The 25,926-nt window shown below is 48.0% G+C and overlaps 1 long non-coding RNA gene across 5 annotated transcripts; it reads left to right on the top strand.

Annotated features, from left to right (window-relative positions):
* The first annotated feature begins 6,670 nt into the window (after nucleotides 1-6,670).
* On the top strand, nucleotides 6,671-17,920 carry LOC101797796 (uncharacterized). 5 transcript variants are annotated; one of them, XR_011811287.1, is made up of 8 exons: nucleotides 6,745-11,562; nucleotides 11,983-12,145; nucleotides 13,410-13,889; nucleotides 15,896-15,979; nucleotides 16,296-16,424; nucleotides 16,671-16,734; nucleotides 16,847-17,069; nucleotides 17,150-17,920. It is a non-coding gene; the product is annotated as an uncharacterized lncRNA (long non-coding RNA). The 5 variants fall into 5 exon arrangements; XR_011811286.1 differs by having other exon boundaries at nucleotides 6,671-11,577; nucleotides 16,847-17,920; XR_011811284.1 differs by having other exon boundaries at nucleotides 6,675-11,562; nucleotides 16,847-17,920.
* The last annotated feature ends 8,006 nt before the right edge of the window (nucleotides 17,921-25,926 follow it).

The raw sequence follows: 25,926 nt of genomic DNA, 5'->3' as shown, positions 1-25,926 counted from the left end.
TCAGATGACTCTCTGCTGTTCACGAGACCTGGGTGACCAAAGAGCAGTCAGCATCACTGCAATGGGCTTCGCCACCCAGCAGCACAAGCGGGGGGCTGGTACATGAAAGGGGGACTTCATTTAAACCATCTTCTTCTTTGCCAAAAGCAATGGTTCATGCTATCACAGATCAGAGAGGCAATATCTTAGGGTGTTGGAGGCTGGGGAGGGAATTGCTGGCATCCAGCCGGGTGATTCCTGTTGATGGTCTCCTCTTACGTAAATCAGTGACTGTCTCAGAGGTTTAGTTAGTCTGGAAGATTGCAAATTTTCCCAAAGTTTTCTCAGACTTGCAGGTTTTGTAAAGTTATATTACTCAACGAGGGAAAAAAAAAAAAAAAAAAAGCTGGCATTATTCCCCTTGTGCACAGACCCAGCACAAGAGATGCAGTCCTTCCACCTACAGGGCTTCGATAAGCCCCTCTGCACCTGCAGCAATGGGGAGGTGTTGTTCCTCAACAACAGACTGCCCATACCTGGCAACTTCCTTTTATCAGTTAAAAGAGCATTTCTTCCACGTTACGATGTCAGGACTAAACCGCTCAGCAGCTTCCTCGGTGTGACCTACAGGCTCTGTATGTAGCTGCAGTGTGTCCCTTTGGGACGGAGAGCAGCAGCGATGCTGATGGTCAGCAACACGTGGAGCAGGAGGGGAGATGCCAGCGATTCCCGGACAGATGCCCGCTCCTGCCAAGTATGCCATCGTGCCTCAAATGTCCCTGCAGAGCAGATATTTTTAAAGTCTTTGCTAGACCTTCGGAAAAAAAGGCAGATTTTTAAGCTCTTGCTGGACAGATGTACTGAGCAGACGGTGTGTCCATTTTGGTCGGCCTCTGCCCCTCCGGGGTGCTGGCAGGGCTCCTCGCTGGGTCAGTGTGATCCCAAGAAGCAGAACATCTCAGACAGGTCATGGTGTTTATGACGTCCCGTACTTTTTTATCAAAATACCTAGATCGTGCTGGTCACTGATGCATTCAGCATCCAGCCATGCCCACCCTGTCCTTGCTCCCAGCTGCACGCACACCCTGGCCGCTGCAGAGGGCAGGGAAAAACCCGCAGGGAAACGAGGAGCCCTCTGCTCAGAAAGTGGGCATTTTGACAGGCTTCCATCTCACATTAGAAATGTTTTGATTTCGTTTCCTCTGCAGAACACAAACAGATTTTGAAATCTCAGAAGCTGCCATGAAACAAACCCGTTGTTCGCCGGCCAGCTCTAATTACGGGTCACAACCAACCCTTGCATAAGCCTATTGAAGTCAGAAATTATACAGGAGAAGATTCTGGCTCTGCACAATTTGTATGGAAAAATGTGATTTAGGACCATTTTTTTAAAGCAAAACTGAGTCTTAGATTTAAGATTTTTCTCTGTTCTTTGTACCCCCTTACTACTAGCAAATACCTGCAAAAAATGTCATACCTTAACCCTGGGCTGGCCATCTCCTTCCCCCATGTCCCTGCCCCTAAATCCACAGGCTGAGGCTTTCAAAGATATCTCAGAGACTTTAGAGCTAGCATTTAAATAAATAAATAAATAAATAAATAAAGAGAGAGAGAGAAAAGAAAAAGGGAAGTGATGCCTCAGATTTCCGTCGATAGCTCTGAAAATATCAGCTGCAACAGCTCTGAAAATATCAGCCTCAACAGCTTTGAAAATACCACCCTCGACAGCTTTGGAAATATCACCCAGCACTCAGAAGTGCTGACAAACCGGGCAGATTTAGGGAAGTGCCAGACAAATGACGCAGCGCTCGGGCAGGGGGCTTGGCCGTGGTGGGGGGCTGCAAGGGCTGGGAGAGGGAAACGCGGGGGGGAAGCAGGATGGTGCTCGGGCAGCGGTGGTTGCTGGGGGAGAAAATCCTAAATTCTGATTAAAATCCTGAAAATCCTGATAGAGAATGCGTTGATGGCACTGCCAACAATTTAGAAATACGGGACTTTTTTTTTTTTTCCAAAATAATCAGTGCTGCTCTTGACCTGGATTCAGGCGGTTAGGCTTTTCATCCTCTCTAATCATGGTTTTATTTTCTCATCTCCGTCGCTACATAGATTTTTCTGCAATGACTAATTTCAAAGACTTTGTAAGCTCGCTGCTGAAAAACAGTGCCAGAAATATATGGTTATCAAGAATAATAAGTGCCAAAGGCACAAATCTTACAGCTGTGTGAAGGGAAAAAACGACAGTCATCTGAATATAAAATTGTTTGCATCCCCTCGTTGTCTGAGCGCTTCTGCAAAAGAAAAACAATTCTTTTTCTTTAAGTGTCTAAGGAATAACATCATAAAACAAAAAACTTCCAAGTTACTGCTAAATTTCCTTTGTGGTGTTTGTAGCAATCCCTCAAAAGGGTTAGCTCTGAGTATTTCTTAATTTTGCAAGGATAACACAGGAAATGATTGCAACTGTGTTGAGTAAGTACGTAGCTTGTTTTTTCAATGAATTCATCTCAGGCAAGTCTGAACTCTTTGTGTGTTTGATTTCCATTTTTACTTCTTCATTTTGGTGCACTGAGATGGATATTTCTGGTAGGTGCAAATGAAGCATTGATTTTTTTATTCAGAACTGATACTTTGAATAATTTCAACAAGCTCTGAGGCTGGCTTAATGAGGGTCATCTTTTGGGAAGGAAAATTGCCTAGTTCATTTTCCAATACGATATTTTAAGTATAAAATCCTCATGATATTTGGAAGATCAAAAATGTTTACTTGTGGCATTCCAGTGCTTGTCTACCGCACAGTTCAGGAAGAAAAAATGTTATGTGATTGTATTGGACCCATCATGGTTCATCTCACATATCTGAAATAATCTGAAAAATCATTGCAGACCTTTTTTTATTGCAATAAAAAAATGGCATTCTTCCGTTACAGAAAATAAATAAAGCTATCATATTTTGCCCACAGAAAACCTTCAAGCAGGGAAAGAAGAGCTCACATTCCTCTGATAGTTTCTCTGTGTGTCATTAATTGCTACGATAATCCCATTGCCAAATCCTTTGGTATCTGAAAGCCTTTGCAATTGTCATCTCTAAAGTCGTAAAGCGGGGGCCCGCCTCGCCTGAAACCCTCGCTCCGCGCCCTGCCGGCTCGTGGGCTTCGCTTCTGCATGTTTGTGGGGATTTGGGGAGTTTCCAGCCCGGCGAGCGCTCACAGAGCTGCCGGCTCCGGTTGCTCATCTTAGGGCAGATGCTCCCAAAACGCAGAGGGAGCTGGGCACATGTGTTTCCAATTAACATAAGAAAAAAGAAAAAAAGAAAAAAAAAAAAAAGGAAAGAAAGAAAAAAAATTTTTTTTTTTTTTTTGAGGTTTCCAGATTTAGGCCTAAGTGTTTATAAAACTGGTTTCAGCTTTTAAGAATGTATTTCCTGGCTTTGAAACTAAGAGGAGCCCCTTGACTTCATGGGACTTTGGATGGGATCCCTGCGCGTTCCTGGAGCTCCAGCACCCGAGCGGGTCAGAGCGGAGGCTGCTACCAGCCCCGGCCGGGAGGTGCATTTGTGTTCAGTGGTGTGAGGGCTAAAAACCCCAAAATGTCCTCAAAATCACAGTGTAGGGAAGTAGGACAGAAGATGGGGCCTATCTCCTGGGCACCGGTATTGGATCACTCCCCAAATTGGCGTCCTCCATGTTTTGTCCAAACCCATTAAAAATGACATCAAAAAGCAGTCAGTCCAAATGGAGTAGCCTGTAGTGCTGATGTTTTAAATATATAGCCTGTCCTTTTTGTCCTCTTTGGATGTTTTTGCCTCTTACGTGAGCGGTGAGAACCTGCGCCGTGTTTTATTTTCCTTCATTTCAGCATTTGATCTACCTCCACTGAAAGCTGCAGTTATTCCATAAAACCAGTCACTGAAGCAAATAATAGCAATCTTACCTCATAAAGCTGCTGAAACTGTTGAAATACATTAAAATATTAGAGCAATCATTATTAATATAAATTACAAGAAAACAGAACATTAGCTGAGCCTGTTTTAAAAACAGGAAATCTTTTCCAAGTTGGTTTTAATTTCATATAAATAACAGAAATAATTTTCCTAGGAACATGAAGGATAGCTTTATAGCATCAGCCTATCAAAAATAATGCCCCGTCGGCTCTGTTCTCTACCACTAAAGCGCTGCTTTCTCTTCAGATATAGGGGGAAGTGCTGATAATGAACATTTCATAAAAGCACAGAGACCTTTATCAAAGGGAGAGATGCATAATGCATTTTCAGAGTTATTATGGTACTTGCCTTTACACAATTATTATTTGATGTTTAGGTTTGCTTGAGAGGAACATCTGAAAAAGATCTGCTAAGTCAAATCCAATACTTTTAAAAGACACTTAATGAATTTTTCTTGCTGTGTTTATGTTGAGAGGTTATTTATTTGTAGATCATCTGTCATTTTTTTTGTTCAAAGTGTTTGTTGTTTTTTTATTTTTATTCTATTAGTAAAATTACTTGTGCAATGGTTTTATGTCTTCCCATGGAGGCAATCCTGCCAGAGCTTCATGCGTGTTGATTTAGTGCTTATGAAATAGGCTTATCTGGCCTCCCTGCAGACCAGCTTTTTCTTAATCAGTGGAGACACAGATATGGCCCTCGCTGCTCGTGCCCAACACCTCCATGCACCCTGGTGTGCTGGGACCAGGGCAGGCTCAGCCCCACAGCGCTGACGGTGCACAGAGGGGCTGGGAGATACCCTGTAGGAACCCAGTGCTCAGCCTCCCCATCCACAGCCTCCTTTGAGGTTCCCAAAACGCCCCTCCTCTGAACACTGGGGAGCCAGGTGCTGCATTTTTAGAGAGATATTAAAGTTCAGCCTGTGTAGGAACCTTTTTTTTTTTTTTTCCCTAGTAATTAAATTTTCCGTTCCTTAATTTCCTGAGGAATTCCTGAAAATTTTCATGAGAAATCACATGTGGGGAGAAGGGAATCACTCCGAATCCATTCAAACAATGCAATACATTTTCAGCTTCAACAATTTCCTACTTCAAGCCCTCCATGCCACTGTACATGACACAAGAGCCAGGAGATGGCTGCAGCACCCACATCGTGGTGGTGGCTGAGCTTTCCCCATGCACGAGGATGGCACTGCTTGGATAGAAAAGGGCCGTATCCTGCTTTTCCTCGGGTAAGGCTCCCCCATCTCACCCAAACCCGTGTCCGGCACTGCAGGGTGGTTGCCAGGAAAGCTGCAGTGATTGGCAGCCACTTTTCACCTGGGGATTCAGCTCCAGCTCCAGCTCCCCAACAGCTTAATTTAATTGACAGAACATTAAGCTGTGTCACATCAGTATTAAAAATAGATGGGACGGACCAGACATCTGATTAACAGAAAGGGGGAAAGGGTTCTGGATTTTCCTCCCAGTGTCTCTCTCACGGCTGCAGAGGCTATCAGAGCCCAAGCAGCAGGCAGCACCCAGAACATTGCTTTAAACTGAGGGGTTCATCACAGCCATGCTCCTTCTGTGCTCAGCCCTGCCTGGCTGGCACCTCCCTGCCCTCATTAATGGCCAGGAAGTAAAGAGGCGACTGTCAGGAGAGCTGCCAGATCGGGCCCCAATTTTTGCAGGTTGCCTTAAGCAGCCAAGCTCATCAGATATTTTGTGTGGAAAGAGCAGAAATTAATCATGGAGGTGTGTGATTCTAGCCATAAAATTAATCTGACAACCCCACAAGGATGCATAGCAGCTCCAGGAACCCCAAGGAGATATTTTAAGGCACTAGCAGGTACCAGGGCTGATGTGGGTGTTTCCAGCAGTAATAAACCTGTGTGACTCCATCCCAGCTGCCTCCAGAGCAGTTTGTTTTATTTGGGTGCAGTGTGGAGTGCACAAATTCCCTCTGTTATGCTCCAAATGGCAGGGTCTGCAGAGATAGTAGTTCACTGTAGTTGTTCAATCTTGATTTTATCACTTGGGTGACTGGTGTGAGGTCTCGCTGCTGTCATGTTTCCCCTGGATTTTCGCTGAATTTTACCTTTTACCAGAATTTTGACAGCAGCAGGTAGAGCAGGCAGTAGTTCTGTGCTTCACATCTCCATAATATCAGGGTGGCTGCAGGCTGGGACTGGAGCTGTGGGCATAGGCTTCTCCCAAGCTCCACCACCTAAACCCAGGGCTTATTTTCCTGCAGACAGACAGACGGCTGCCCCCAGACACTCGTGGTACCCACACAGACACACAGAGCAACACTGTATGGCTAGACTGGGCACTTGCTGGACGGGCACCCAACTCTGCCCCAGATTTTGTGGAGCCAACGCAAAGCAGTAAGAAACTAATGGCTCTTAGTGCTCCTTGTTTATTTTTTCCAGTCACTTGAAATATCTTCTTTCAAGGATTTTGTTTTCCTCTCGGCTTTATTGTAATTGCCTTTGATTGTTTCAAACTGGAGGAGAAAAAAAAAAAAAGGAAATTCATTTTTAACACTGAGAAATGAAAAATGTTTCTTTCCTTCCAATATTTCTCATGGATGTTTTCATTCATATCCATTCACTGAACACAGCCTGAACCAACCGACCCAGGCAGTTTTCACAAAGCAGAGCCGAGACCAGGACCTGCGGGTGGAGCAGCCCCATGGCCGGGACTGGCTCCGTGCCCCATCCTGGGGGGCTGCAGGGATGCTCCCCGCTGCCAGCATCAGCACCAAGCATGGGAAACCCCATCCTGCATTATCTCAGGATGCTGTGTTCTGAAAATAATAGGAAATGGCCCCAAATAATTAGCAGCTACTGAGCATTGTTCACCTCCTGTGTTTTCAGTGTGGTGACAGCACGGCCTCCAGCACACCATCCCTGAACCTTCCCTGGAGTGCTGCCATTGTCCCGTGCTCCTGCAGAACCCTGTGCCCCAGGGAGACAAGGCAGCGAGCAGTGGTGATGCCACCACAGAAATTGGGTCAGCTTCTGCTGGTGGAAGCCAGCATTCCTTTGCTGAAGCCCACGGAGATAAAAGAACCGAAGAAAGACCAAAATTAGGTCATTTGGATGCACTGTTCCCTCCATGCAGCAATGTAACCCTCTTCCTTCTTCCTGCTGCTCCTCAGGGCAGTCAAGTAGGTCAGGAGCACCTCCTGTCAGGCAGCTGGATCCACCAAGGTAGCTCTGAAGAGTCTCCAAAGCAGGAGGAAATTGACCCCAGCGTGTTTCACGTGCCTCAAACCAGAGAGACCAAAACACCCGCTTGACTCCCACTGACAAAGAAGCGTAATTGAAACAAATCGGGAATTAGATTCCCAAGCAATCCAGCTTCCTATTTCCCCTCCCCAGCAGCGGAGCCAGGAGGCAATCCTGATGTTACTGCAGCCCCAACTTCTATGTGAGACAGCAACAGCGGCGCCCAGAATTTGGTCCAACAGCAATAAAAATGAATAATACTAATTTCTGCAATTATTTACCACTCACAGGCAAATTAGTCATCCCCTTGCCATACCTGAGAAAGTAGATGCCACAAAATACCTTCAGTGCCATCTAGCTACTAAGTTACATGAAGAGACATCTGCAAGGAGCCTTGGTCACCACAAGGCCCAGCAGTGGCACCTGTGAGAAAGGTACAGGAGGGCATGGATCTGGCCTCACGCTTGGTGAGGCTGGCAGGGGCAGAGGAAGGAGCTGGTGTTTTGCTTCTTCCACTCTCAGCCCACGCCATGGAGCGCTGCCGCCAGTCTGCTGTGTCCCAGACCGCGCAAAAAGCGATGAAAAGCCAAGCAGAATTAATTTCAAGAAGTTGTTTTTATGACGTGCTGTGTTTTGCTGAGATTGTTCTACTCACAGAGTAATTTGTCCAGATAAAACCCGACTAGAAATGACCTTATGGTCTGGGTATGACGGCGTTGGAGGATGCACACACACCCATGCTCACACCGCATCCAGCCCGCGGCACTGGGCCAAGGCTCAGCTCAGTGTATGGGGTGGGCGAGCACCCCACACACCCCAAGGGCCTGATCCTGCTCAGGGTGCATGCTTGTAAGGAGAAAAACGAGCCCCTCCGAAGGCAGGGAGCCCCTCTAGGCGAGACCAGGCTATCCCCACAGCAAAATGGTGGCAGTTTCGGGGAGCTGGGCCCAGCTTGGACCAGCCCACAGCCTGTCCGCAGTGTCAAAGTCATTGGAAAAAGATTAGGAGTGTATTAATAATTGGAGTCGATGCTGAGCAGTGCTAGGCCTGGTCCGGGGCCTTGCTGGCATCCGTATGGCACCCACAAGGCTTTTTTATACTCAAAGCTTTCAGCATGAAAGGTGTTTCTACTGTGGCGAGGCCTGACAGCTCCAGCCACAGAAAGCCACAGCCCTCAGGTGTCCCTCGGAGCTGGAATTACCACACAGACACTTCAATAAAATCCAGCCTGGTGCTCAGGCTGCCCCCACACCTGATTTACACCAGCCGAGAAGAGACCCGACCCCCAGGGCCAGGTGTGGCCTGTGGCCGTATGTGGGCAGCTGAGGTGATTTAAGAGCTGCCGGTGTCAGTCACAGCAGTCTCAGAAAACACCAGATTTACCCTGCAGTCTGTACCAGGAGCATGGACAACTCCCGGCCAGAAGAAATCAAGCCCAAACCCTTTTCCACAGCCCAATGCCCAGGTTGTGAAGCACAGGAAGAGCAGTAGCTGAAGCTGGTTGCAGCTCTATGTGGATAATTTCTATCAGTATTATGTTACTGTGTTGGAGCGGTGATGCATAATGTATGGCCGGGCATCTCTGAAACAAATATTTTACCTTTAATTTAGAAATCTCTGAGACATTAGAGAAGTCCTCTGGTTACGTGGCACAGATCTATGGGGAGTCAGCAATAGTGCAGTCTTTAAAAGAAGTTATGGGAGTGGTGCAAAACACCTGTGCTGGGAAGGGGAGCAGGAGCTCAGCACCCAGCAAGGCCAGAAAATAAGAGCCCCGGGGAAAAGAAAAGCATTAGGATTTCAGGTAGCATTGCACTATGGCAGATTTGGAGCCCCAGATGCTGTTTCCAGCTCTGTACCCTGACCCCCTTCTTCCTCTAGGTCTGCTCCCAGCTGCACATAGGGGCTGCAGCTGCCAACCCCTGCACAGGGGCGCTGCCTGCCCAAGTGCTGCCCAGAGCACAAATGAGGCAATTTTGGGATCAGTGTGAGGATCTGGGGATCTTTCTCATTATCTAACCATCAGCGGATTTAGCGCTTGTTATTAACAGATTTTTGTCCAGCAGCCTGTGCAGCTTTCCATATAAAGACAAAAACGCTGATCAATATTTAGCACAAACACAGCGTGCTATTAATTCCTCCCTGAGAGGGGGTTTTACCCAAGCTGAATTGCAGGAAAAACCTGCAGAAATGATAGCAGTCCCAGACTTCTTCCAATATTACTGGGAAACAAAGTGGCTCTGTGTGCTAGCAGCACAGCATACCCCTCCTGAGACCTGCACTTGGCTTTGGGTGAAAAAAGGGTAAAGGAAGGGAAGAAAGGCACTGCAAGGGCTCAGGTGTAGCAGATTGGCACATTTACTCCACCAAGCATGGGGCTCATCTCCCTAATGCTGGCCGTCCCCCGGGCCATGGCGTTCAGGAGGTGCTGATTAGCCTGGCCTGTGCTTGGTGACAATTAGCAAAAAAATAGCAAATAATTAGCCAGGGCTCCACTATATAAAGAAGGCAGGGCAGCAGGACCAGCCCCTTCCTCCTGGAAGCTGCTGCTGAGGGAGGCACAGGAGAAAATCTAGCTGGGGAGGACAGAGAAGCCGAGCACAGCTCAGATGAGGACTGATAAGCACTAATTCTGGTGCACAGTGCCTGAGGGGAGCTTCTGCACCTTGCTTCCAGGGTCTCATGGTAAATGCCTTCCCTAGCAGATAGGGACAGTGATGTGTTCGAGCTGAATGGCTGAAGCAGGCAGAGCACAGCGTAGAGAGGGCAGGTTTGTAGCCTGGGCTGAGTGTTTTGCTATTATTAATTACACTCGTGACCAATACCATCCGTGAGTCAGCAGGAACCTGCTTGGCATAGGCAGGAAAGGCAGTGCCCTGTAAGTGCTGAAGCCAAGCGGGTCCCTCTGCATGCCGGGGGGTTGTCCTATGTCTCACCCACCCCACAAGAGCCCTGACACCAGAGCTGCCTGGCATGTGTGCTTGGTGTCGTGGTAAAGCCAGCAGTGTTGGAGTATGCCTGGTTTGGGGGCATGGTGTGGGGCTGTGGGGGTCCCTGGTCTTGGGGGGCCACCAGGGATGGGGAGAACCATGTGGGCACTCCTGCCCCTGCTTTATTTATTCCATAAGTATAAAACCAGCTGGAAGATACTTGAGGTTATCTGGATGTTGACGTAAATTAACCTCTCCTAAACAAATGAGCCACTTCTGATTCACTTGTAAGAAACTTGGGCCCCTACAACCGAGCTTCTTTTACAGCCATTAGTGCATTTTGAATCATAAAGCGAGAGGGCACCATTTTCAGTGAAAGATGCCAACTGTGAGTCTTGTCCAGAGATTTGATTTAGCAGCAGGAAGACCGTACTGAAATATTTGAGTCCGTAACAATTAATGACCATATTCGGGGGTTTATAGCTGTGCTGTGGATCCCACCGTGGGTCCCTGTTGCTTTTCTGCAGTGCTAACAAACGCGGAGGTTGCGTGTCTTTACGCCCAGTAATTGCCTCCCCGGCCACGCTAACTTCACAGAGATGCACTGTTTTTCAAGACCCGCGTAAGGCCTTGACCTATAAAATTCAATTTCAAATGGTAAAAATCCCCTGGCCACCGTAGATGCTGGTGACAAACTAATGTGCTATGTTCCATAACCATCTGTTTTGAGTACTGGCTTGACCTGTAAGTGTTCGGGATACAGCCTGACTAAAACGGGTTTTATTATTTTCCATTAGTACCTGCCGCAACAAAATCAACTGGCAGTCCACAGGGGAAATAAAAGTATTTTCCTCCTCCAGATAGCATCTGCTGCAAATGTAAACGGACCCTTTCCCAGCCCTCTCTTTCCTTTGGCTCCCTCCCAGGCACCCGGCTGATGTGATTGAGTTTCCCCAGGTTTCGGCTTAGTTGGTGAGCCCCGGGGTTTTGGGCTGTTGGGGGACCCTCACCCGGCCACGCTGGGCCACCAGCAGACGTGGGGCACCCTTGGGGACACTGGGCAGCCACGGCAGGTCCCTGCCTGGTTGTGCCTTCCTCCCCAGGAGCACGCAGCTGGTTGCGTTCCCTGGGTTGCATCCCAGTGGTGCCCACCCGTGCTTGTTTGCCCTCCTCTCGCTTCCAAAATCTCCTTCCTTTTTTTTTTTTTTTTCCTTAAGGAGGATTATTCAGTTAAAAATAAATAAATAATCCTCCAGCATTAAAACCTTTCTCACGTTGTCTCATCTCAGTAAAACAATGACATTTTCCCCTCTTTGATGCTAAGATCTAGCTCCGCAGGAAATTTTACTACCACGACTCTTTCATCTCTCTCCTGGTTTGAAGATAAATGATCCTTGGACTCTTCTGGACCTGCATAAATCACAAAAGCAATCTACTAAGAGAGCTGCCTGTGGCACCGACTTCAGCTGGAATTGAAAAGGACAGTCAAAAATATCCACGGTGCTTACACACGGGGTAACCTAAACCATCCTCTGGGCAAGAGGGGAGGAGGCAGGCGGTGGGACCACAACTCGCTCAGGTGGGAAGGACCCAAGGAGAGAGAGCACCACAGCTCCTGAGGCTGGGCACGGGGCTCCATCCCAAAGACAGACAGGTCCCAGCGCATCCTCTTGGGGCACTGAATTTGCCCCCAGGTGTCAGATGGGTGTTACACCGTCCCTGTCCTAACCATGGGGCTTGCCCCTTAACCCATCTCTGGACAAGGGGCTGAGGTCAGTGAGGTGTCACCTTTGAAGTCTGGGCTTCAGGAGGGGCAGCTTGCCATATATTTGACTGATCTGAGCCTTTGATGAGGTTTTATCTACAGGATGGGGGAGCTTCAATGCTCTGTCAGTCTCAGTGCTGTATTTCTGTTCTCAGGAATGTCCCATGAGGGTCCAACCTGATGGTGATGGCACCCAAAGCACCAGCGACGAGGCACAAGGTGAAACCCCCCCATGCTCTGCTCTCACTTGAGAGATGACTATGTGGTGGCACCGGCACCCAGCTCCTGCACCGCCAGAGCAAACGTGCCTGGATTCAGGTAAACCAGCAGCAAAACCCTGCTGCAGGAGGTTTGTGCACCAGCCTGCCCCCAGCTGCTGTCCCTCGGTCCCCATCCCGGGGAGCTCACAAGCTGCAGCTGCAGCCAGCGCTGCTCCAAGAGCTGCTGATGCAGCGAGCTTTGGCGTGCAACCTCTGCTGGGTGCCTTGTGCTTTCCCGTGGGTGGGACTGTGGGCTGCCGAGCTATTTTTGTGTCTCCCCTCGCTTTCACCTGATTGCAACCGGATACCGCAAGCCCCAGCAGCCCCGAGCGGAGCGCGCTGCATTGCTCATGTAACACACCATATGCTTTCGGGCAAGGAGACAGGATTTCACGCCGCCAGGCCAGCTTTTTTTATATATATATATATATTCTTCTTAAGAAAATGTTTAAAGCTGTACTTGCAAATTTGTTGTGTTGCTCAGAGCTCCTTGTAATTCCGGGACATCTGCAGAGATCATTCGCAGTGTCGCTCCTCATTAGCTGAGGTGTTATCTTGAAACTGGATTTAAGGCAGCTCCCTGAGATGCTCAGCTCCTTCCAGTCTGATGCGGTGCTTCACGTCCCATTTCCAGTCATACAACGATGATCCATGGCGAAATCATTTCAGCTATGGAAACGGGTATTTACCTCAAAATATCCCCACCAAATACAGTGGCTGCTCTACGGATGAGTTAGCAAGCACCCAAGGTGTGCAGCAAGCAGCACTGGGTCACAGGGACGCCAGGCATAAAGCGCAGTGGTGCCCTCCATTCCTCCCTCATCTTGTTTGGTGCTGCAGAGAGGGCACCCCTCGCCCTCCATCTGCTTTATTTAACTTTGGCCACCTTCATTTGAGACGTATAGACCCCTCTAGATAGCATGTGTCATCGGAGCTGGTTTGCAGGGCCTCCAAAGGGCCCTGCCTCAGCGGGGTTGACTGCCGGCCTCTGGGGTTCTGGATTTCCTGAAGCAGAAATCTGGGAAATTTCTCCTTTCTTCCACCACAGAGACACACCCAGAGGCAGCATCTTTCTCTGTAATGCTGAGCTCTTCTCCTGGGATAATTAAATCAAAAACTCAAAGCCCTTCAGGCCAGCTTAGGGATTCCCATGCTGGAGTAACTTTGCCAGAGCTGGTGGGTCGGGCCTGGTTTTCGTGGCTGCTTTATTTTTCCCATTTTTCTTTTCTGACTTGGAAAAACAGCAGCAGAAGTGTTGCTGTGGCATTTTCCTCATGAGTAATCACTGATCTCATTTTGGTTTCTGCCACCCTTTTGTTTAGGCACAGCTGAATGATGGCCTTTCACCACAGGACTTTGTGGGAGACAACAAATAGAGGCAGCCTGGTGAGCGAGGAGCCCGGTGAGCGGGGAGATGATGGTCAGGAGAGGAACGAGCCTGGAAAGTGACAGATGGACAGGCTTGACGTGAGGAGATGACAGTCAGGAGTTGCAGGTGTGGAAGAGGAAAGGCAAGGAAGGCAGCATGCTTTGCTGTATCAAAGACTGACTTCTGCACGGTCTTTGTGTCCCCGTTGATACTGGGTCACTGGGATCATGGTGGAATGATGATGAAATATCTCTTTTCATCAGGTGATTTTTACCAATAAATATGTGTGTGTGTGTGTGTATGTGTGTATATATATCAATGAGCTTCTGGGCCTGTTGAATCGCAGGTGGAAGGGAGAAATGGTAGAGTCCAGCGACAGGTCCAGGAGGCTTTGCTGGCATCCAACACCAGCTCTTGTGCTCAGATGGCTCAGGTAGGTGCATTTCTCCTCAGAGCTGGAGGACTGCAGGCCCACAGGGAGCCCAGCACATCTCGAGGGTGCAGTTTTATGAAAATGTCCTTTTCCCTTTACTAAGAGGATGGTTACAAAACATACTGAAATTTGTTTTTTACCCTTTAGAGCTTCCAGAACGTTGTGCTCATCTATCTTATGTTATTTTTCTATTTGTGGTTTTGAGGTCATGGCTTGAGAAATGTTAACTCTTCGAGTGAAGTTTGGAGCCAAAACCAATTCTTCTTGGAGGAAATACCAACATTTCTGCTAGTGCCTCATAGCTGAAAAACAGAGATGAATACATGGCAATTGATTTATCTTGCTGATCAAAAGGTGCCTCAGCAAAGTTACGTACTCATGGAAAATGCTGTGTGATGGAGTTGGGTGGATAGTGCAAACAAACAGAAACTTTCCCACAAATATTTGCTTGTCTTAAATTAATCTGCTTGGCTCTGCTCATGGCTCTCCAGAGTTTATTTTCCACAAATATTCTAACAACAGCTCATTGGCAGCAATACACACTGAAACCGCTCAAGGTAACATCTGAGGAAACTATTTTTGAAGGTCTGTCTTAAGGCCAGCATCCCCCAAACCCTGCTACATCTGTGCCTCTAGACTTGGCAGCCCTGAGGAAGGGGCAGCGCATCATCTGCCTCCCTTGGAGGAGGCCAGACGTGGGGATGTGGCTCTGAGTCACGGCTCGGATCCTCATTTCCCTCCTGACAAAGATGATGATTAACCGGGGACAGCTGGAGAACTGAGGCTGTGTTTCTGTGAGAGAAGGACTCTAGGAAGGCTTTTTCTTGCTCCCTGCCTTTGCGTTGTATGAGGGCAGGAGAACCAGGGGTGTCCCCTCCTTCCTCTTCCCTGCATGCATTCAGCTCAGCGCTGAATTCCTGGGTTGTCTTGTGACCACAGGATGTGGCAAAGTACCCAAGCATGTGGGTGAACAGTCTTGTTGCACCCCAATTTTGCCATCTGAGATGGCAAAAAGGCAACAGCATGAAGGCTTGGGGAAAAATCTTCCTTCCCTTCCTGGGACACTTAGGAGAGCAAGATCCTGCTGGAGCAGGCTGCAACATGAATCCTCCAGGCAGTTTATAAATAGCTGGAGAGAAGTGAACAACATTATTCTAAGTTCACGAACTAGTCTTCATATTCCTTGCAGCAACCGCAAGGCAGTTTGAGTCAGACTTGTGAATACGAGGCTGGGAGCATCTTCTCTCTTCTGTGCTGGAGCAGGGTGCAGGTCCCCGAGGGAGTCCCCGCAGCACACATACCTTGCACTGCAGAGCCTGAGGCCCTCACGTCTGGCTTCATTTCAAGTCAGAATAAAATTCCCGAAATTCTCCTCAGAGCCAAAGGGAAGAAGGCTCTGGATAGGTCAAAACATATAATTTTTATTGCGGCTCCTTTATTTTCTATTATTATAAAATACAAGATGTTCCAGAGTGAAATATATATATGTGTATGTATATATTTCACTGTTTGCTGTTTCCTTTTTTTTTTTTTTTTTTTTTTAATTCTGCTTACCCATTAGGGGAACGTGCACAATTTTGAAAGCAGTTTGATGGAAGCATGTATTTCATTGGGGAAGAGTTTTGAACTTATCTCATCAGCTCTATTAATAGCACTTAGCACTTACTCGGGTATCTTAACCAGGGTTTCTCAAAGCGCATTATGAAAGTATATCATTAGCCCTATTCTAGATCGATCTGTCTAAAGCTGAGCCGGAATGTTTTTAATTTGACTTCTAAATCACCACTGCCAATATGTCTCTGTGAGCTACACTGGTACAGTCAGGAAATGAAACAATTTCTCATGATGCACGTCAAAATTAGCCAGCACAAACTGGCTACGGGCCCCCAGGACAGGACAGTCCACTGCACCAAGAATCAGGAAATTCTTCTCTGCCACCACGTTCCCACAGGGCCATTTGGAAGTCTCTGCATTGCGCATCTTTTTTTTTTTTTGTCCCTTTTTAGGCTGCTGGCTGCATTGAGACTGGAAGTCCTCTGGAAAAAGCACTGCGGCATCCCTCGGCCATCGGTGGCAGTGATACGGAGCGGGTGAGCCACGCAAATCATTTTGGAACAGGAGATGAGGCAAGGTGGAAGCAAAAAACCATAAGCATTTTTTCAGAACTGCTGCTTGAAAAGATTTTAAGAACCCTTTTGGGTTTTGGCATCCTTTTTAAAAAAAAAAAAAAAAAAAAAGGAACTGCACAAAAATTAGTCACCAAACTTACAGAAAGGAATGACAGTCACAAAACAGGACCAGAGGCAGTTGTGATATTAGCAACCACCCCTTCGACACGGTGGTTACGTAGGCATTGAATGAGAAAGGCAGGAGGGTATGTTTGTAAAGAAAACCTGTTTTTCACAGGTTGCCCCTTCCACAGTGGCAGACCACAGATTGAGAAGAGCTGACTACCCTTCCGGTGGCAGTAATGCAATGACGCTGCTCAGAGCGAGGGAGAAAAACACCGGCTGATTTGCTTTGCGTCATGTTCTGGTAACCTCAGAATTAACCTTGCTGGACACAGATCTGTTAGCTTTTACCATGCTCCCCCAATTAATCTGCTGAAGTCTGGGACAGAAATAGCTATCCACAGCTGTTACGAATTGATATGTTCCCTGATGATGCTTGGCACTGCCTTCAGAAAAAAGAAAACTTTCTTATTTTATTCTTTGCTATGAAGTTAATTTTTTTTTCTATTTTTACTATTTTAATGCTTTCTTTGCAAACTGATGGCATCAGACTGCTCGGCTTTGCTTTGATTGGAATGGAAGGCAGACTTGCTACTTGAGGACACTCCGTAATGGTAACTTCAGAGCTGTTATTTTTGTTTTAGAAAAAGGAAGGGTGGAGGGAGCTTGCGGGGTGCACAGCTCTAAGTGCATCGGGTTACACCACAGCACGCATTGCATTTCCAGGGCTAGCGGGGAGCAACAGCCCCTTGGATGTCCTCTGCCCTGCTGGTAATGCCTGAACGAAACAGCCAGATCCACCTGGGGCCACCATCCTGCAAATGCCTGCTCACACGCAGCAGCAGCTGCGGTTTTAGTGCATGCTCAGAATGGAAATCCCCAAATCTGCAAACTGCAGAGACACGGCAAAATCCCCAAATCTGCAAAGCCACCTCTGCAAACCAGGGCTGTAAGTATGTACCAAGCAAACGTAGGTCTTTAGAACTGTACCCAGTGAGGTGGCTCTGATCCTTCTCACTCCTGTTTCAGGCTTCCATTCCTGACGTTTCGACAGTGGCTGAGAGTTGTATCCACAGAGTAAAGCGTTCATAGATGTTTTTGAACCTTGGATGAAAAATTAATTTAATTAACAAGAGTCAGATGATGATCCTGGGGCTCATGAGGGTTCTCTCTCTGCCAGTGTCAAACTGGAGGAAGGGGAGGAGGTGGCAGTCTCTCTTTAACAACATGTTAAACCTTTTATACAGTGGCTAAAGTGTTTTGTTAGGTGTGGTGTAAACCACGATTACAGAAAACAAAGTATGAGAAGATGTTTGAAGTGACAACAGTGACAGCAAACCCCACACCAGCTGGTGATGTGGCACAAACATCGCACACCCATGGCGCAGATGGAGCAGCCCGGGTGCCCTTGGTGATGGATGCCCAGGCATGAGGGATTTCACCGGGCACACATCTGCTAGGGTACGTTGCTGCATAATGCCGATGGGGTCTGGTTTTCTTTTCCATAATCTCCGAAGTAGCCTCGATTCAGAACGAATGAAAGCATCGAGTGTCTCCAAAAGCTCCAAATAACTCGTGTTTTCTCATCTATGCCCTCTGCTCTGCACATTACTCTTTTGTTTGTCTTCCCTCAGCGTGCATCTAGAGGAGAGATTACAAGTTGCACCATCAGCAGCCAAGCAAGGTCTGAGCCACAAGGAAAGATCTGAGTCATCTCCCCGAGAGAGTATTCTAGCCATACATCATTGTTTGTTTTCAGGCAAACCAGTACAATTATGCAACATAAATTCTTTTAAAGCATTTGGGACTTCAGTTCAATTTAAAATCCTGTAGGTTTTATGGCCAGGATGAGTGATTACAAAGCGTGTGCATACAAATGAAGACTTAGGAAGAAGCGTGTGGGGAGGATGAAAGGGCACGCGGAGCCTCGTGCACTTGCTGGGCAAGCTCCGGCCAGGCTGCAAAGAAGGGGGGAGATCTGAAGGGCCCACGTCAAAGGCAGGTTATGATATTTATGGCTCTGGAGCACGGTTTCACTCAGCCGGTGCCATGAGCGTTTTCTGTGATTGCAATCTCCTACAAACGCTTTTGTATGGGCTTCAGCAGAGCCAGGTGACTTTGCCTGGATTACCTCCTGATTTATGCTGCCTTGAATGGGGATGAGAATCTGATCTATTTAAAAACAAGACTCGGCTATAACAGAAATAGAGGGAGGCATTAAAATGTCTGCCATCTGAATATTTCATCACTCCAGGAAAGTGCTAAGCAGGGGCTAGAGGCTCAGATGCCATCCTCGGGCAGAAGGACAGGCTGGCAGTGGGACACCGAGCCCACCCGTCCCCTTGCTGTGTCACCAAGTTCCCATGGGGTAATCGGAGCCGTGTCTGAGCTGCTTTTACCCCAGCCTCTGCCTCCTTTCCCTGCTGAGGCAGCACCACATCCCTGCCGTTTAAAGACTTGGTGCTTGCTGCCCTGCGAGCTCAGCCTCCACCACATGGCCCAGGAGCTGCAGACCCAGGCGGGGAACCAGGACCTAGAGGCACAACAAGCAGAAAGCAGAGATCCCACAGCTTGGTTTAACGTGCTTCCTTCGAGACATACTGTCATGGTTTTTGGAGGCCTGGCAGTTAAATCAGTTTACAACGCCAGCTAACTATTTATTTTTTTCTTCTTCTGTAGAGAGGAGTGGAGTCTACAGTGTTTTGTTCCCTCTCTCTTATTTAGGTGAATACACCGATAGGTTTGTGTCTCAGTATTCCACTTTTACTTACACAGATGTAAATTCCACTGCAGCAGGAGGGATTATTGACAGCGGATCTGAGACGATCCAAGGCCAGACTCTGACCTATTGATTTTGCCAAGATTGCACAGGACGTATGTAGTTCATTGCAGAATACAGTCTTTGTTTGTTTTGTTTATTGCTCAATATATAACAATGTGGAATAAAGAACGACGCCAAACTGCAGAAATGCCTGAGGATTTCTCTTTAATTGAAATCAGGACTGGGATCAGGACTCCTTGTAAATCAAGAGCAGTCAGCCTTTGAGAAAATTCACTGCTTTTCCAAAGTTTACTTTCAAATGGGATTTAGCTTTAACTCTTCACCTCTCAGAGCAGCTCAGCTAAATAATCTTTAATGATTTCTCTGGAGCCACTACGTGCTGCTCAATAGCTTGAAAATTCATGGGCACAACAGATGCTGGGCAGGATTCTTGTTTGTCCTATGCATGAACTGTAGTTGAGAAAAAGCAAATCCGTGTAAATATTAGAGATATTTCCAATATCAATCCCAATCAATATTCTTGAAAAGCTAAAAACTCTTCTGAATCAGGATTTTGGTGCAGTCCATTAAAAACCCACCAGTTGTCCTTGTAAAATCATGACCTAGATCTGCATATAACTTCAGTTTGGTGCTGCTTTGCGTTAACCTTTAACTCGGAGCCCTACAGCCGCAGTGCTGTGTGAACTCCTACCCACAAATTCCATCAGCGGGTTGCCTCCAGCCTTCCTGAGAGTGCCTCAGCCTCCAGGTAAGTGGGTGCCAACCACTGTGAGCAGAGCAACATCACAGCCCTGATGTCCTAATTAGAGTCCCGTCGTTTCCCACATCGGAGCTCCCTGGGTTATGAAACAGCCAACAGTGTGGTGCTCAGCTGAGGATTTCACAATGCGACTTTCCTTCTCCAGCTGTATTTTTCCAGACTTGCATTTTCAGAGGCTCTCATTTCAATGCGTTTATTGGATTGAGATGTCTCATAATTATTTATAACAAAGGAGCTCATCCTTCCAGCCTATTGTAAATGGGCAGCGCACTGAACACTAAGTTAGCAGCAGCAGGCTGCAAGGGGAGCGGGCTATTAAGATGAATGCAACAAATCTGAATTCTTCCGTCCCCACCCTTCAGCAACCCATCTGTGTGTGTGGCTGGGAAGGAAAAGAAAGGGCTCCTCTTCTCCAGGATAATAGCAAACGCTACTAGAGAGGGAAGAGGAAAACCCTGTTTATCCCTAGCAGGAAGATAATTGATCTCCAGCCCGCACACAACCGGTCTCAGAGCAGCCGGTAGCAGCACAGCAGAGCCTGGAGCGAACCAGAGCCCAACCAGCCTGTCAAACAAAAGCTTTATGGGGACACCAGGGAGAACAAAAGTAGCACATTTCGTTCCTTCATCATAAATCTTCCCCTTTATTGTGCGGAGATGCTTGGCTACGGAGCGCTCTGCGTTTCGGCGTGGGGGCCACCCCGCAGGCAGTGCAAGAGCCCCCAGGCCCCCGGGGCTGCGCTCGCCTCCCGCCAGCCCCAGCTGGTCCCCGCGTCCTCAGACACCAGCAGCCCTGGGCCCTGGCTCTATCACTCTCTCTTTTATGTCTGCTGAAGGTAATAAAATAACCGTTTCTAAATTTAACTAGCATTGCATAATGCAGCTATTTATTATGTAAAGCTGCTGTTTACAATGCCCAGAATATTGATCACTGTAAAAAATGCAATGCAGCTAGAGCTCGTATAAATTACTGTTACTGTTTTCCTTTCTTTTTGTTTAAAGGATCAATCAAAGGTCTAATTTGTTCTCATGAATTCACCTCTGCGTGGCATGCAAAGCACCAGGCAGCGCGTTGTTTACTGTCATTCAGGCTTGCATGCAGCACTCAGCTCCGAGCCTGGCAGAGGATCTGTAAAGATGACAATTTGTTCATTATCCGAACCATTGGAAAAGGCAAATAAAGCATACTAACCTGCTTTACTTCAAATCAGGTCAATTTTTTTTTTTTCTCTCAGCTATAAAGCAGCAGTGGCAAGCACTTAAAAATTCCAGCTTTATGACTGTATGTCATCATTATCACGTACAGCAGATTATGAATAGGTATTTTCTTACGATACCACATGAAGCCTGAGAAAATGAAAGATGCTTTCCTATTCTGTAGGCCTTTTGGGGGTAGAAAGAAGGATGGAAAAAGAGAATTAAATATTAACAGAGCAAACAGATCACTAAGCAAAAAACAATTAAATAGCACAGCATCCATTCAACAATAACAGCAAATCATGATGCAACCGCTGAGCGTGGGGTGACATGCTAATCATGGATTAAAGGGGCTGATTTGTGCCTCATGAGTATTCATAGGCAAAACCTGATACGTGGAAACCGAACTGAGGGAAATGTGTTTTGTGGGGAACATGAGGTTATACTAGTGTCTGTGCTAAATGATGATGGCTTTTCTCAGCTGTGCCTTAGGGAGAGGGGAGATATTTACCTTTTTTTCCCCTCTTATTTTCTTTTTCCAAGGAGTTGTTCTCCTCCTCTCTACAGAGCGAGACACAGCGGCCTTCCCACCTACCTGCACGTTCTTGCACTCGCCTGTACAAATGCAGGTGATCATAAAAAACACTCCCATCATTTGATGTCACCCAGGAAATCAAAGGTTAGAATGAACGATGGAGCACACCATCGCGGGCAATATCCCTCTAACGGCATCCAGTAGCCAATGTTTCCAAAGATGAATCACCCCTATAAACAGAGAATGAGGTGGTGTAAATCCAGCCCCGTAGCAGATGTGCTGTCAGCAATTGCACAGGGCTCAGCACGGGCAGGAGGCCATGGGAAGCAAATAGAAAAATTTCCTACCTAGGTGGCAGCTTCTCGTCTGTGCCATTAGAATTGCCTGGTTTGGCTTCAGTGCAAGATTGCAGTTAGTCACACACCACTACACAACTTTTTTTTTTTTTTTTTTTTTTTTTCCAGTTACCTTCAGCTCAGGATTTAGGAAAAGAAAAAATGCTAATGGGCCAAATGTTGGCTTCCTGGAGAAATCTCCCCCTTCCCAGAGAAGACCCCAAGAAACCAGCTTGTCTATTCTGATAGTGAAAAAAGTGAGATATATTCTTTCTCTCCAGTCACCCCTCAAGGGCGAAGAAGGTCATCCCACCCTTGTGGAAAGCTGCAGAGCTCAGCAGCTCTTCCAGGGTCAGCCCTGTGCCCTGTTCCTGGGCCTCACATCATGGCCCTGGACATCTGCTGGCCCCCAGCCACTGCTGAAGCCATCAGGTAGGAGGTACAAGGGCAGCAGAGCTGCCCAGACCTCCTTAACTCAGGGTCAAGGACCAACATGCCTTCTCTTCTTTGCCCTTCATTTCCCACTCTCATGTTCCACACTCAGTGTCCACCACCTTTCCTTAGTCCCTTTCCAGCCCTGTGAAGGAAAATCCTCTCTAGTGGTGTCCTAGCACCGGTTATTTCCATGTAGGTACGAGGCCATAAGCTTTGTGCAAAAGCCTCTTGGTAAACAATCCTTTTTATTTTCCACTAAACAACCACTCCAGAACAAGGAGGAGGCCACCAGTGAGTTCGGTGTCACTGAGGGGCCACTGCTGAGTATCCTGACGTGTCTGCTATGCATATATCAGAGCAGACTGAGGTAGCAAACTGGTTTCTTTTCCCCATTTTACAATTTGGAAAGCCCCTTTTTTCTCCATCTGCATCCTCATCTCTGACATTAATCAGCAATGCCGTTGCAGGGCTGTTTGTTAATATGGAGATTGGCCTTCTCCATCAGCCTCTGAGCACTTGGCTCCCATTTGGTATGGTGAAAAATCCAGCAGCTAAGGCAGCACGTTTCTGTAATCTTGGTGGAGCTCGTACTTTAAAGTTCAAAGGAGCTTAAACAGCAGGAAAGCCCCTGTGGAAGATCCAGCGTTTTCATGTGCGAGTCAGGTTTTTGGTTGTGTATCAGTTGTTATTTTCAGGAGCTGGTGTTTCGTTTCTGCACAGAAGCAAATGTAAAAAAGCAAGTGAGCAATTTATAATGAAATAATCAATGCTGGTGGTGAATTCGCTGGTGCCTGTGCACTTAGCCTTGCCTATGATCAGAAATTTCTCTTGGGGGCAGCATTTCTTACAGAGATGGATGGATTTATTTTCCATCTACAAAATGTTTACCAGCACGTCCAGGTCTCCTGCTTCAGCCGTGCTGCTGGGTGAGGGCCAAGAGCTGCCCGGGGCACATCCAGCAGGGGAGAGCATCACAAAGATCGGCAACCCAAAGGCGACCCAAAAGCAGGCCACCATCCCGTTCCTATTAGTTACCAGGGGGTAACTACGGCTGAAGTGGATGGAGCACACTTTATTCACTTAACTCTTGCCCACATGGCTCGCTGTAGTGCAGGAGGGGCCCCAGGTGAATCTGCTCAGAAAGCTCAAGAAAAACACCGCCACTGCGAGCAGGAGGAGCCATGGTGGTCAGCCAGGACATGGCCCAGGCCCAGGCCCACACACACCTCTGCCACCCCAGGGATATCGGTGAGAGATGGAGCCCCAGCACGGGCAGGGCTCTGCCTCCTGTGTCACCAAGGGACTCGTCTGAGCGGCGCGGGACATGGACGGGCCTGCGGGCGAGCAGGCTGGGGCCTGCGCCAAGGTGGCGGCGAAATCGCAGCCAAGTCACAGCCTATGTAGGTCAGGCAGCAGGCCGGCCCACCCACGTGCCAGGAGGCTACAGGGCTATAAATGTTTAATTGCTTTCCCCACATCAGTCGCAGCAGGTGAATGAAGCCCTGCGAGGCGGGTGGGAGAAGCAGGCGCAGATCCTCGCCGTGACGCTGTGGAGGACTGAGGGCTCTCAGACCCCGCGGGCTTCTCAGGAGCCAAACCAGATGACAAATACAGCAGAGGGCAGCTGATTAGCTGCAGGACCATTAGCAGTCTGTGAGGATTTAACTCTTCTGTGAGCTAAATGTGAAAAGTACAGCTGAGGTTGGAAAAAGAGTGGTGACGAGTGGAGGACTGAAGAAACGAAGCCGTATGGCGAGCGTGACCGGAGTAAGAGCAGAAGGGAGACCCTGCAGGGAACAGTCCCGGCAACCTGGATGATTACACAGCACAGAACAAACTGAGGAGCTTTGCATCAACGAAACTTCACAACCCTTGCCAGGCAGGACGTCAGGAGTTCAGTATTTATCAACACAGCCGTGGGGACAGTTGTACTTAGAGCTAGCCTAACACGAGAGCTCCAAAACAGATGCTTCTGAAAGCAGGCAGAGATAAACCCAGGCCATTTTTGGAAGCTGGCCTCTTCTTTTTTCCCCTTTGGTTAGCTCCAGACTGTCTGGAAACTGAGGCGACTGATTTTCATCTTGCTTATGTGACCATAAATCAGAAGCAAAGTTAGCAAAGGCAAGAAGGTGATGTGGAGGTACCGGGCTGGAATGCCTGAGAACCACCTTTGTTGTTATTATGAAGCAATAACTGCATGAGGGGCTATAAATCAGCCCACCCTGCTGAGCACAGAGTGCAGGTAGCTCCTCCTGCACCCACCAGGACAGGCCGCAGCTCTTCCCTTCCCTTCACTGCTGTGGCCAGGCCACTAAAACCCCTCTGCCTTCGTCCCTAAAGCCCAGATCTGTGTCCATGCCTGCATTTGGCAGCGCTCCTCTGGGCAGACTGTAGGTCCTGCAGACCCCCAGGCTTCTTGTTAGATACAGCAGCTTTTCACAGGGGGAGAAAATACAGAGCAGGAGACTCCCCTGAAGAAATGAAGCTTGGCAAAGCGTTGACAGCTGAACTGGCTGTGGCTGCATACCCACGGCCTTCCCTCGCTGCCCATAGGTATGGTGTGATGAGAGCCTTGCTGCAGAGACAGGCAGCCCTGTTGGTGCTGCAGAAGATGCTGCCGGTCACAAAACCATCCACCGCTTCTCACAGGATGCTGCGGCACGGCTCAGACATGTCATATCTGGGTGTTAACAAGAGGTCATCCTGCAGCCTCCGTGAGTGTCGGTCTTGGCTTCACAGCCACCTCAAGGCCTCCTTTCACCTGCTGCCTGTCACCTCGCCCTTCTCTTCAAATGCCAGGGCACTGCTTCCCCGCTGCAATGCTCTGTCTGCTCTTGGGGGAAGGGAGAATGGGTCTTTATTTTTAGGATGACACTGAAGAGCTACAGAAAACATCTTGAAGGGTGCCTCCCCTCCCCCTCAGCCTCCACAAGTAAACATCCTCGCGTAGGTGTGCCTTTTACCATATTAATAGCTACTTCCCTTTCCGTAATCACCGGGTTATTGCTAAAGAAATTGCAGCAACGTTCATAGCCAGTGACCCATAAACGCAACACAACACCAAAGGTCGCAGAGTTATCTCGTGCGACGAACTCACTTTTGATGAATTGGTACCATTCCCTGGAATATTCCTACAGTAATTTTAAGAGTCATAACATCTCCCCACGTGCTGCTTCAACTCACTGACATGCAGCTAAAAATAGCGAGTGCTGCAAAGCCTGGGAGAGCAGCTTCCAGTTCAGATTGGAGCTGAAAATCCCGGGTGTTTCAGGCTGTTTGCATCAGCCTTCTGATTTCAGCACACCATGAAGACAAGGTTAAACCAAGAAGTTTGGGTATGAATCCAGAGCAGGACAGGGACAGGTACAAAAACAGGTGCCTGCCTTCATCCCATTCCTATTGAAAGACTTGATATTGAAAATCTGGCAGCTGGTGGGAGCGCAGAGGCCAACCCGAAATGAGGAGTGGGTATGAGCGGTCACTGCTCACGCTCTGGTCACTGCCGCTTGCTGTCTGCCACTGTGTCCCCACGCAGGTGGGGTGCCCCTCTTGGGCCTTGCTCACCCACCATGAAGGGAGTAACACAGCCTCACCGAGGAGATGGGAGGCAAGCGCTCATTTCTGGCAAGCTTGGATGCTCGTGCCATTTTTGTGTGTGTTTCCGTAACATCCCTCAGGCACACTTCCAGTTCTCTTGGATGGGGCTGGGATAGCCTCATGCAGCGGGCTGCTGCAGCCCCTTAGGATGCAGGACAAGGAGGAG

This window comes from Anas platyrhynchos, chromosome 9 (assembly GCF_047663525.1).
Source record: "Anas platyrhynchos isolate ZD024472 breed Pekin duck chromosome 9, IASCAAS_PekinDuck_T2T, whole genome shotgun sequence".
In the NCBI taxonomy this organism is placed as follows: Eukaryota; Metazoa; Chordata; class Aves; order Anseriformes; family Anatidae; genus Anas; species Anas platyrhynchos.
Note: the sequence above shows the minus strand (reverse complement) of the source record. Positions and strands in the feature narration are given on the sequence as shown.